Source organism: Carex rostrata, chromosome 8 (assembly GCF_964058835.1).
Source record: "Carex rostrata chromosome 8, lpCarRost1.2, whole genome shotgun sequence".
Lineage (NCBI taxonomy): Eukaryota > Viridiplantae > Streptophyta > Magnoliopsida > Poales > Cyperaceae > Carex > Carex rostrata.
The window spans coordinates 10,867,939-10,879,284 of NC_135925.1; the positions used below are offsets into that span (position 1 = coordinate 10,867,939).

The 11,346-nt window shown below is 34.2% G+C and overlaps 2 pseudogenes across 2 annotated transcripts; one reads left to right on the forward strand and one right to left on the reverse strand.

Moving 5' to 3' along the window:
- The first annotated feature begins 3,001 nt into the window (after positions 1-3,001).
- LOC144558652 (caffeoyl-CoA O-methyltransferase-like) lies at positions 3,002-6,007 on the forward strand (annotated as a pseudogene). The gene is made up of 5 exons (XR_013512956.1): positions 3,002-3,284; positions 3,375-3,481; positions 4,451-4,595; positions 5,060-5,191; positions 5,618-6,007. The product of XR_013512956.1 is annotated as a caffeoyl-CoA O-methyltransferase-like (transcript).
- A 1,008-nt stretch (positions 6,008-7,015) lies between these two features.
- Positions 7,016-9,540, reverse strand: LOC144558432 (caffeoyl-CoA O-methyltransferase 2-like; annotated as a pseudogene). The gene is made up of 5 exons (XR_013512908.1): positions 9,360-9,540; positions 9,175-9,254; positions 7,782-7,924; positions 7,531-7,662; positions 7,016-7,418 (listed from the first exon to the last, which is right to left on the reverse strand). The product of XR_013512908.1 is annotated as a caffeoyl-CoA O-methyltransferase 2-like (transcript).
- Positions 9,541-11,346: the final 1,806 nt, after the last annotated feature.

Sequence of the window (11,346 nt, forward strand, 5' to 3'; positions counted from 1 at the left end):
TAATACAGCACTCCAATTTATGGTGTATGCAGCACTCTAGTAGTGTCTCTATATGGCAATATAATAGGCCATTTACAACCCTAATACAACTCTCCAATTGATGGTGTTTGGAGTACTCTAGTAGTGTCTCTAGATGACAATATAATAGGGAATTTACAACCCTAATACAACATGCCAATTGAAGGTGTTTGGAGCACTATAGTAGTGTCTCTAGATGACAAGATAATAGGGCATTTACAACTCTAATACAACACTCCAATTGATGTTGTTTGGAGCACTCTAGTAGTGTCTCCATATGACGAGATAATAGGGCATTTACAACCCTAATACAACACTCCAATTGATGGTATTTGTAGCAATCTACTGGTGTCTCTATATAACAATATAATAGGCCATTTACAACCCTAAGACAACTCTCCAATTGATGGTGTTTGGAGCACTCTAGTAGTGTCTCTAGATGGCAAGATAGTATGGCAATTACAACCCAAATACAACACTCCATTTGAAGGTGTTCGGAGCACCCTAGTAGTGTCTCCAAATGGAAAGATAAAAGGGCATTTCCAACCCTAATACAGCAATCCAATTGATGGTGTATGCAGCACTCTAGTCTCTCTATATGGCAAAATAATAGGGCATTTACAACCCTAATACAGCACTCGAATTGATGGTGTTTGGAGCACTCTAGTAGCGTCTCAAGATGGCAAGATAATAAGCCATTTACAACCCTAATACGACCCTCCAATTGAAGGTGTTTGGAACACTCTAATAGTGTCCCTAGATGGCAAGATAATAGGGCATTTACAACCCTAATTCAACAAGTCAATTGAAGGTGTTTAGAGCACTTTAGTAGTGTCTCTAGATGACAAGATAATAGGGCAATTACAACCCTAATACAACACTCCAATTGAAGTTGTTTGGAGCACTCTAGTAGTGTCTCCATATGACGAGATAATAGGGTATTTACAACCCTAATAAAACACTCCAATTGATGGTATTTGTAGCACTCTAGTGGTGTCTCTATATAGCAATATAATAGTCATTTACAACCCTAATACAACTCTCCAATTGATGGTGTTTGGAGGACTCTTGTAGTGTCTCCGGATGGCAAGATAATAGGGCATTTACAACCATAATACAGCACTCCAATTGATGGTGTATGCAGCACTCTAGTAGTGTTTATATGGCAATATAATAGGACATTTCCAACTCAAATACAACTGTCCAATTGTTTGGAGCACTCTAGTAGTGTCTCCAGATTGCAAGATAATTGGGCATTTACAACCCTAATACAGCACTCCAATTCAAGGTGTTTGGATCACTCTAGTAGTGTCTCCAAACGCATTTTACTTCGCGGCGTGAAGTAGAAATGCATTTTACTTCGCAACTCACCGTAGCCCATATATATATATAGAGAGAGAGAGAGAGAATGGCTAATATCAAAACGTTTGCACCACGCCTCCCGTGCAACCGATTCATTTTCCGATTTTTAAAGTCCAAATGATAAATCTAAACCGTTAGATGTGTTCTCTAGATTAAAATGTGCTTGGAGACCAAATTTTACATTTTTTGGAATTTTTTTACTATTTATTAAGCCACTTTGAAAATCAAAAAAATGTAAGCGTAGCTCATCTCATATATATATATATAGAGGAGGGATCAAGTTACAAAATTTTAAATTTTGAATTTTAGATTTATGGTCCAATGCACAAACCCCTCCATGCATTGCAATGCACCATAGCCCATCTATATATATATATATATAGAGAGAGAGAGAGAGAGAGAGAGAGAGAGGTGGGGCACCATATGTTTTTCATTTATATTCTTTTTGTTTAAGCAAATACCGCTGCGTAGACTGTTTAGAGGAAATGAAAAGAAATCAGTCTTGCAATTATGCTTTAACAAAAAAAACTTATAGCATGATTGGTTAAATTATTTGTTTAATCTAATAAAAATACCATGATCAGATGATCTTTCTACCAATCGAAAATGTTTCTTAATATGTTTCAAATGGGCTCAATTAGGGCTGCAAACAAATCGAACTGAATCGAACTTACCTCAGTTTGAGTTTGGTTTGAATTAATTTCGAATCCAATTTTTACGAACTCAATTTCGAATCTTTTACAAACTTTTTTACAACAAGGAAGAGTGGCCGTAATCGCCGAAAGCGAGAGGTGAAAGTCATTTAGGATTTTAGAACTGAGAGCAAGGATTACGAGTTATGACTTATAGTTGGGCGGCCTTATGTTTTAACTTTTAAGTCATCAATGGAAATCAACGGTTCACGTTACTGTAAGATTCGAACTATAATAGTTCACGAACCTATTTCCAACTAACCAGGTCCAATTTGAATTTGGTTTGAATTAATTTTGAACTATTTCGAATTGAATTTTTTACAAACTTTTTCAAATCAAACTCGAATTTTTTGTGTAGCCCTAGGCTCAATAATAAATAAAAAATAGTTAGTGCACGTACAGAGATGTTCTACCGCATAAACAATAGAATTACAAGAGCTGATAGAACATTGAAACTGTTCTCAACTTGTCATAAATTGTTGTTTGTAAAAACTGTGGGAGTCTGTTTCAATTTGGTGGATATAGCTTTGAGGGACATTAACATTTAAGTTAAATTTTGCTTAATTTCCAAGCTTCTAGTAGCAAAAGATTCCAATTGACACACAAATTAACACAAACGAGCGTTCTTTCAAAGGAAAAGACACATTCATGGTCAAGCGTCTTTTCCATCAGCTTCATTTTGCTCAGATCTTCTAAAGTGCTTTAATTTATTGATTCTAGAAGGTAATCCGGGCATAGCTGGTATGAGTTCTTAATTGAAGACGGCATACAATATTTGGATCCACCAACTATTTTTTTATTCCTTTACTATTGTTTCATTTATCATAAATAAACTAGATTAATTATTGTTTAGTTATTTCTTACTCTTGTATCTTGTTTGTTCAATTACCAATATTTTATTGAAATTATAAATTAAAACTGAAGGGGTCTTCTAAAGTATAGCTTTGGACAAATCGATGATGGCAAGAGACGGAGTCATTCTAGAAAGTAATATGACAAACAATGAATTTGAAGGTAATAGAACAACTATAAAACCCCTTCTATCCTGCCAAAATATGTAAAGTTCAAATCTTAATCCCCACAAAAGAAATGGGGAGCTCAAACAATGAATTTCTTCATAAACTTAACTCTGTTGTAGACATCCTCAAAGAAAAAAACGAGTATATCAAGGTTCATGGAAAGAGCCTGCTCCGAAACGATGTTCTCTATAAGGTATGTAAAATTTGCATGTCATGAGTATGTAATTACAAAAAAAAAGTATCTGGCTAACAAATTGAATTTGTTTCGTGCTTGAATTTACAGTATATATTGGAGACAACAGTGTACCCTCGTGAACACGAGTGCTTGCGGGAGATTCGTCTAGCCACAAAACAACATGTTGGAATTAATTTCAATTAATTACAATATATGTGGGCTTATATGTAATATAAATATATATTGAATAATAGACCATCAAAATTAGACCCGTTATGAAGTGATCAAATTAAGTATTATTTATCGGATTCAATATGTGTCATGAGAAGTGGGGTCTTTAATGTGTGTAGAACGCGTATTAATAACTTTATGATTTAGTGATATATCTAAATTATATAAAGTTTGGTAATAATACAATTATGCTATTGGTTCCTGGGGAACACAATCAAATATGACAATGTTCCGTAAATAAGGAAATACCCAATAAGACAAGTTCTGAATTCAGACCCAGTAAGAATCCAATAAGATTTAATTAATTAATTAAATAAAAATGAAAGAGACGCATGATGAATGCACCTATTCATTTGATATCAATAAAAAGAGCATATTCATCAGATGAATTAATTAGGCCTCTTTGTCTCTCTCTCTACTCTCTCTCTAAAGAAGACTGAAAAAGAGATTAATATAGAGTGATTAAGAAGAGGAGTTTAAGTTCAGAACTTGAATCGGGTATCGGGTATCTCTCCTTGTGCGGAAGAGAACATTGTCGCTACCGCCTCTCTCGCTCTCTCCATCGGACTTGAGAGGGATTGCTTGGAAATCTAAAGGCTTCCGGTGATCAACGATGATTGTGCATCCCTGGAAGACCATGGCTACGGATCAAGGTAACTTTAAATTTCAGACTAGGGTTCACTAGAGTATCATGACAATTTAGGATTTATATATGTAATACGGTTCTGCATAGAATAATTCCATCACGACATCCTTTGTATGAAGCTTAATTTTCTTTTTGATTGATGATACTTACTCCAAGCATTTCTCAAATTTAGAAAACTTATTTAAAAAAATTAGGAGGTCGTTTAATAACTGGCTGATTATTCCTAAATCCATTTCAAAAATCAGAGTGATAAAGAATGCTCAATTGAAATGTTTATGTTATTGTTGCTGATGCATGTGCAATTCAGGGCATTGATGGCAGCATCACCAGATGAGGTACAGCTTTTACAAATGCTGCTAAAGGTCATGAACGCCAAAACAGCAATTGAAGTTGGAGTTTTCACTGGTTATTCTCTCCTTGCTACTGCTTTAGCTCTCCCAGACGATGGCAAGGTAGGAAATACTAACGAAAAAATGTTAACTGTCTATTTGATGGACAGAACAGAGAGAGTGACCCGTTTTTATTTTTAATAAAGTAAATGAGGTTTCAATGAAAAACAAACTATAATTAAAGTTGACAAAAGCCTTAGTTTAGGGACCTCTGCAAAAAAAATTATCTTTTTAGATATTTTTCACAAGAATATGCTTCGAAGAAGAGCAATTTCAAAAGTTTCTTATTTTTATACTTTCTGTTCGCCAATTTTATTTGCTTATTGAAAATGGTGCAGAAGACATGCAAATAACCCCAAAAGATGCAATTCTGTCATAAAATTATATCAAAAATCATCACAAGGGATGCCAGAAAAGGTTATGTACAACTTCCGTGTAAGGAACATCTGTTTCTTCACGTGAGTACATAGAAATTATCCTGGCTATGATCAAAACTAATGATGATCTATGTTTAAATTTTCTGGAAGATCATAGCAATTGATGCAGTAAGAGAGTTCTATGATATCGGCCTCCCATCTATTGAGAAAGCCGGTATGAACCACAAGATCGACTTTTGGGAGAGCACTGCACTACCAGTCCTAGACCAGTTGCTTTCTGAGGTATAGATTAATGAAACATCAATTCTACCATATTGTTGTCATAGGCGTTTTCTGAAGCTCAGTATTATTTTGTAATATACTGAAGTTAATAACAGCCCTCTACAAAGGATTACTCGGAAAATAATTTCATTAAAAATTTGACCTTTGCCTTCTTAATAACATAAACTTTTTTCCTTTGCCCTCCTAGAATTCTTAGATCTTCAATGAATGAAATATTTTGACATAAGAACAGCAGCAGCCTAAGTACTTTTATCTTTGCTACTTTTTTGATATATAAATATAAGAGTATATCAAGGATCCATTTGCATAAAGTAGATATAGTGTTACTAAACTTTACACAGGAAAAGAATGAAGGGTTATTTGACTATATAGCATATAGTGGTATTTAATTTCTTCTCCTGATTATTCTTATATACCTTCCAACAGGAAAAGAATGAAGGGTCATTCGACTTCATATTTGTTGATGCTGACAAAGATAACTACATCAACTATCACGAGCGTGCGATAAAATTAGTCAGAGTTGGTGGAATCATAGCTTACGACAACACTCTTTGGAGCGGATCAGTGGCGGCCTTGCCAGACGACCCGCTCCCGCAGTTTGATCGCATGTATGCAGAGTGCGCAAAAAAGTTCAATTCCGCGATGGTTGCCAACAAGCTCATTGAGGTGTCGCAGCTCTCCATTGCTGATGGTATCACTCTCTGTCGTCGTGTTGCTTGATGTTCTAATTTCTACAAGTTTATGCCAGCTCGCAATAAATGCATCATTTTATTTTCTTTCTGCTTTTGGAAGCTGCTTGAATTTTGCTTTTGATTTTATATTTCTGTTACACACACGTAGGACGTGTGAGCCTACAAATTGTTCTAGAAAAAAAAAAGTGTAATTAATTATTTGCTTCTGCTTCCTCTGACAATTTCCCAGAAGATGATTCACACTTACATGTTGTATTTTAAGATGCAAAGAAATTTTGTGGCAATTTCCATCTCCCAGACTTCGATAGGCCACTCATAGAACATGATTTGATGCCTATCTCCGTATTAAAAAATATAGAACAAGCATGAAAAATTGATAATAAGGTGATGAGATTCAAATGACTTCACTTTTTAATGCTTCTGCTTTCTAAATGTTCAATAACAAACTATTTAGTTAATTAATAATCTAAGTAACAATATGAAACCATTACAAATGATCGATACTCTTTTCTACATGCATATAAATAAATATAACATATTTATTTTTTATGAGCACCAAGAACAAGAAAAATGAAACAATGCATAAAAGTAGTCTACATCATAGTTACAAGATTCACAAATTATTCACAAATAATTTATTTCTTTTTGTAATAGCAAACCGAACACCGAATTATTCGGTTGACCGAACTTTGATCGAATTATTCACAAATTTTACAAAATTTTCTCCATTTTTTTTTGCTCCCTTGTGGGACTGAGATTTCCGGTCCAAATATTCAAAATCGTTTCCGAATTATACCTGAATTATTCCTGAATCACGAATTTTTGATCCCGCTGAACCGAAACTGAATAATCTATTTGTCACTGTGGTCCACACCAGCGGACAATTATATATAAAGAGGGTTGAATTTCTGAACTTCTTAACTCTACCACATTTGACATAACATGTCTTCAGCCATCTGATTTTGCTTTCTCTTCATTTATCATGTCAGAATGGATTCTGTTTTCAGTCCATTTTCATGTCAGAATGGATTCTGTTTTCTGGTCAATTTGTTTGTCATGTTAGTCTGCCTATTTAAAAAGTAACTATTAATATAGTTCTGTCTCCAAGAAAATAACTAATAAGAGATTTCTCAGATAACTTTGGAGCTTCTTTACATAGATCAAGGCAGTATCACACAGCCCCTTTATTCTCCTCTCTCTGTTCTTCTTTATTTAACTCAGGTTCTGTAACTAGCATGGCATCAAGCGATACGGCGGCAAAGTGTGAGACCATCAGCAATTGAGAGATGAGAAACCTCAACACGATGATCGTCTATGATTGCCTTGTTGAATTCCTTTGTGATATGCGCAAGCTGTCGGTCAATGTCTGACAGTGGCTCATCAGCCAGGGCCACCACAGAACCACCCCAGAGTGTGTTGTCATAGGCAATGATTCCTCCAACACGTACTAGCTTCAGTGCTCTCTCATGATAGTTTAAATAGTTTACTTTGTCAGCATCTATAAATGCAAAATCAAAGTTCCCTTTGTTTTTCTCCTGCAGTAATTACATATAACATGCCTCAAATGCATCCATATCATCAGCAGCGTATTAATTGAAAACATTGTCAGACATGAGTACATGACGAGGGGTTAGAGCTTGGAATTACCTCAGAGACTAACTGGTCTAGGATAGGTAGTGCAGGTCCCTCCCGGAAGTCAACCTTGTGGGCCATACCTGCCTTCTCTATTAACGGGCGACCAATTTCATAGTACTCGCGTTTCATGTCAATTGCTATTATCTGTTAATAACTTATTTTAAACAAGATCATGATTTGTAATCCTCCTAATAAACTGATTGCAAGATATGTCCAGTAATTTTATATGTTTTGTCATTCCAAAAAAATGAAGATTAACAGACCTTGCCATCACTGGGAAGTGCAAGAGCAGTTGCAAGGACGGAGTACCCAGTGAAGACCCCTATCTCCAGTGTGTTCCTTGCATTCAAAATTTTCAACAACATTCCAAGAAACTGTCTCATCAGGTGCTGACGCCATCATATACCTATTTCAGTACAATTCCAATTTCAGCACAATTTCTCCACAAAAATAATAAAGAAACAAAAAAATAAATACATCAGTTCCATAACCAAAAGGTCAAAAAGGCCTTCTTTTCCCTAAAACATCAAAAGTTAACCCAACAAAGAAAAGATAGGTTATATTGACAATAAATTTATTTCACAAACGTCACAACTGACAAAAAGTTTATCAAAATTGGATAAAAATTAAAATACAAATAAAAATAGATAGACCGCATTTCAAATTTGTCTGATTGTCCATTAAAATGACTAAAATTAGACCGTCAAAATTTTCTAATACTGATGAATGGAGTAGAACTAGGGTGTTCCTAAGTTCACCGAGCTTCTTTTTGAAATCAAACTCTCAAACCTATCAGAATGGCTTCAAATGGCGAATCTGAACTGTTGAAACTCATCTACCTTACAAGTGGTGCATCTACGTGCAAAAATTATAAACTTTTGAGTTAATTTAGTATAAAGTCAAGTTTGACCGCTTGACTTTAGTATAAACTTTTGATTTAATTTAGTATAATTTAGTATAAAGTCAAAAAATGTTCAGAAAATAAATGAATTAAAATTAATTTATAAAACTTCTAATTTTGACCGCTTGACTTTATACTAAATTAATTCAAAAGTTTATATTTTTTGTATGTAGATACAACACTTGCAAAGGCGGACCCACACTCCTGAATTTTGAGTTTTAGTGGAGATTAGAACATTACGATCGACTTTGCCCCTGAAAATTTGTTTGCCCCTTTGCTACTTGCCAGCTATCCTTCAAAAAAAAGAAAATTTTTTTGCCCCTTTGGATGTTTGATTTGTAATTCGGGTTAAATTTAGAGTTAAAATTAAAATAAATTTCTTCAATTAGAATTATAGGTTAGAGAATCAAAAATTACAAGTGATTATTGGAAAGTATAAGTAAAACATTGTTTTTAATCGAGTACCTAATTATTTAATATGTTTAAATCCGATTAATTATTTAAACCCGATTCAATATTTTTTTGCCCCCCTCCCTTGATGAAACTTGGTGAACTAAGAACACCCTAATTCTACTCCTGATGAATGTTTAAATGATCTTGAATTGTGCCAAATTTAATACTCATGCAGCCATGCTCTGTTAGAAGTACAATTTTAATTTACTCAATTTGAAAAATATCATTAATAATACTAAATCAGTGTACCACAAAACTGAATATTTATTGCTAAATAATGAATTATAGAATTGAAATTATACCGAGGGTGTTGAGCTGTAATCAGTCGGAGCTCTCGCATACAGTCGTGCTCCCGAGGGTATACGCTTGTCTCCAGTATATACTTCGGTTTATCCAGAAAGAAAAAAAAAAAGGAAAAGGGAAGTTAGAGAGTAGAAACCGAAGGGGCAGAAAGTGTTGCGTTAAGTGACTCAAGTCAGTAAAAAACCTGATAGACCGCATCGTTCTTTAGGAGAGTCTTGCTGTCAGAGGCCTCCATGAGTGATTTCTGAGAGAAGTCTTTTGTAAAACCTGGCGTTAGGTGTTGATTTTCTTACAAATCCCCGATTAGGTTTCGCATGCAGGTAATGCAAAGAGGCAAGAATTGGAAAAGGGAATGAGAAATTAGTTATATCCATTATCTCGAGTTGCACGCTGTCATCCCCACGCTATTCAGCCTTCTCTTTTTTATACTATTTTTGTCTTCCTTTTTTAAATGTCCCAATCCTACTATTTATTAATTGAAAAATCAATAACTGACATATAAAAAGAAGCATCTTTATTAAATAAATAAATAAACAACCACCAATCCAAAAGCAATCTATTTTTATCTTTGATCATTTATGGCTAAAAGTTGATGATTTCAATAGAATTGTTGTTAAATGGTAGAATGAATTTCCCCTTATTACAGATAATTTAGGACATAGTTGGCAAAATAAAATAAACTACATGGGAAGAAACATTAGAGATTGGGAGAAAATCTTTTAAGGTGCAAATAGAAAAAAATATATCTTAAATAATTAAGAGATTTTACTACTAAGGGAACATTGAATATGCATAGCTAAAAAATGAGGTTATATATGGTTTTGCAAATGTATATGTGGGCATCATGTATGAAAGAATAGGTAAATGTGAGTGTTCTAAATAGTGCGCTACAGCGGTGCTATTGTGTCAGATCTTAAATGCTAAATTATGGGATAAAAGTGTGATATTTCAGTTATGACCACTATAGCGGTAATAACGATCCACTATAGCGTGTAGCATGTAGCGCAAATAGCACACACTATGCTATCTAGATTTTTATTTCAAGGTCCAAATTAAAAATTTCTTTTAAAAATCAATTTTTCTAAGGTCTAAATAATTTTTGCTTCTAAATAGACAAATATAGATAGCTTTGACATGATACTTAGGTTATGAATAGAAAAAAAAATAATTAGTTTATGTTATGATGCTTATGTTATTTTGAATGCAAAAGATAAATAGTTTATGATACTAATAGAGATATTTTGAATAGAAATTTGAATTTTGTACTGGTTCAATATGAATATTATTATTTCTTAATCAATTTAGTGTTACTTGTTGCTCTATGAGACTTTAAATAATGTTAATAATTAGTAGAATTCTATAATATAATTTTTGAAAAAAAAAAACTATATAGGATAGTTTTCGCTATAGTGTTATGTATCTACCAACGTTTTGCAATCTGACAGGAGATGAATGTTTCACCACAGTTGTGACTCACCGGGATTCCTGCTTATCTGCAGCAGTTTTTGTAAGGCTTTGGCTTCTGCATGAAAAGGGTCTTCAGCCATTAATGGACGTCCTAGATACACTTGAATAAGGTTACTAGAAAATCTTAATAGGAGGGACTAAAAATTAAAATACAAAAATTGTGGCTAGTGGAAATTGAACCCAAGCACTTTCCAACACTACATAAGCTCTTACCACTAAACGAAAGTTAACATGTGATTATTTATGAAGAGAGCTGGACTATATAAAATGTTTCAAAAAAAAAAAATTTTAATTAAACCTTAGTATATACAACTAATATTTTAAAATCACGAGTGGCTAAAGCCACCTTTTGATTGACTTAGATCCATCCCTGGCTATCTGAGATGATTCGAGGTGCTCAATTATCATCAGAAATGCTCGAGGAAAGTTTAGAGGCAATTGGTCCACTCGGAGGGAGAAAGCCGAAAGGGGAAGCGTACCAAATTGCTCTAGAGAGGGGACAGAAGAACAATACATGGGTGATAAATTTATTCTCTATGTTGCACCTTTGACAATTGACACCTTGGGTTAATGGATCGAATCCTTCTGTGCATTGCGTCAGATGTTGCTAGACCACCATGTATCACCCCCGACCATTCCCATTCCAATTCCAGGTCACTTACTCGCACCTGCTGCTGTACCAGTAACTTATATCCTTCTTTCGT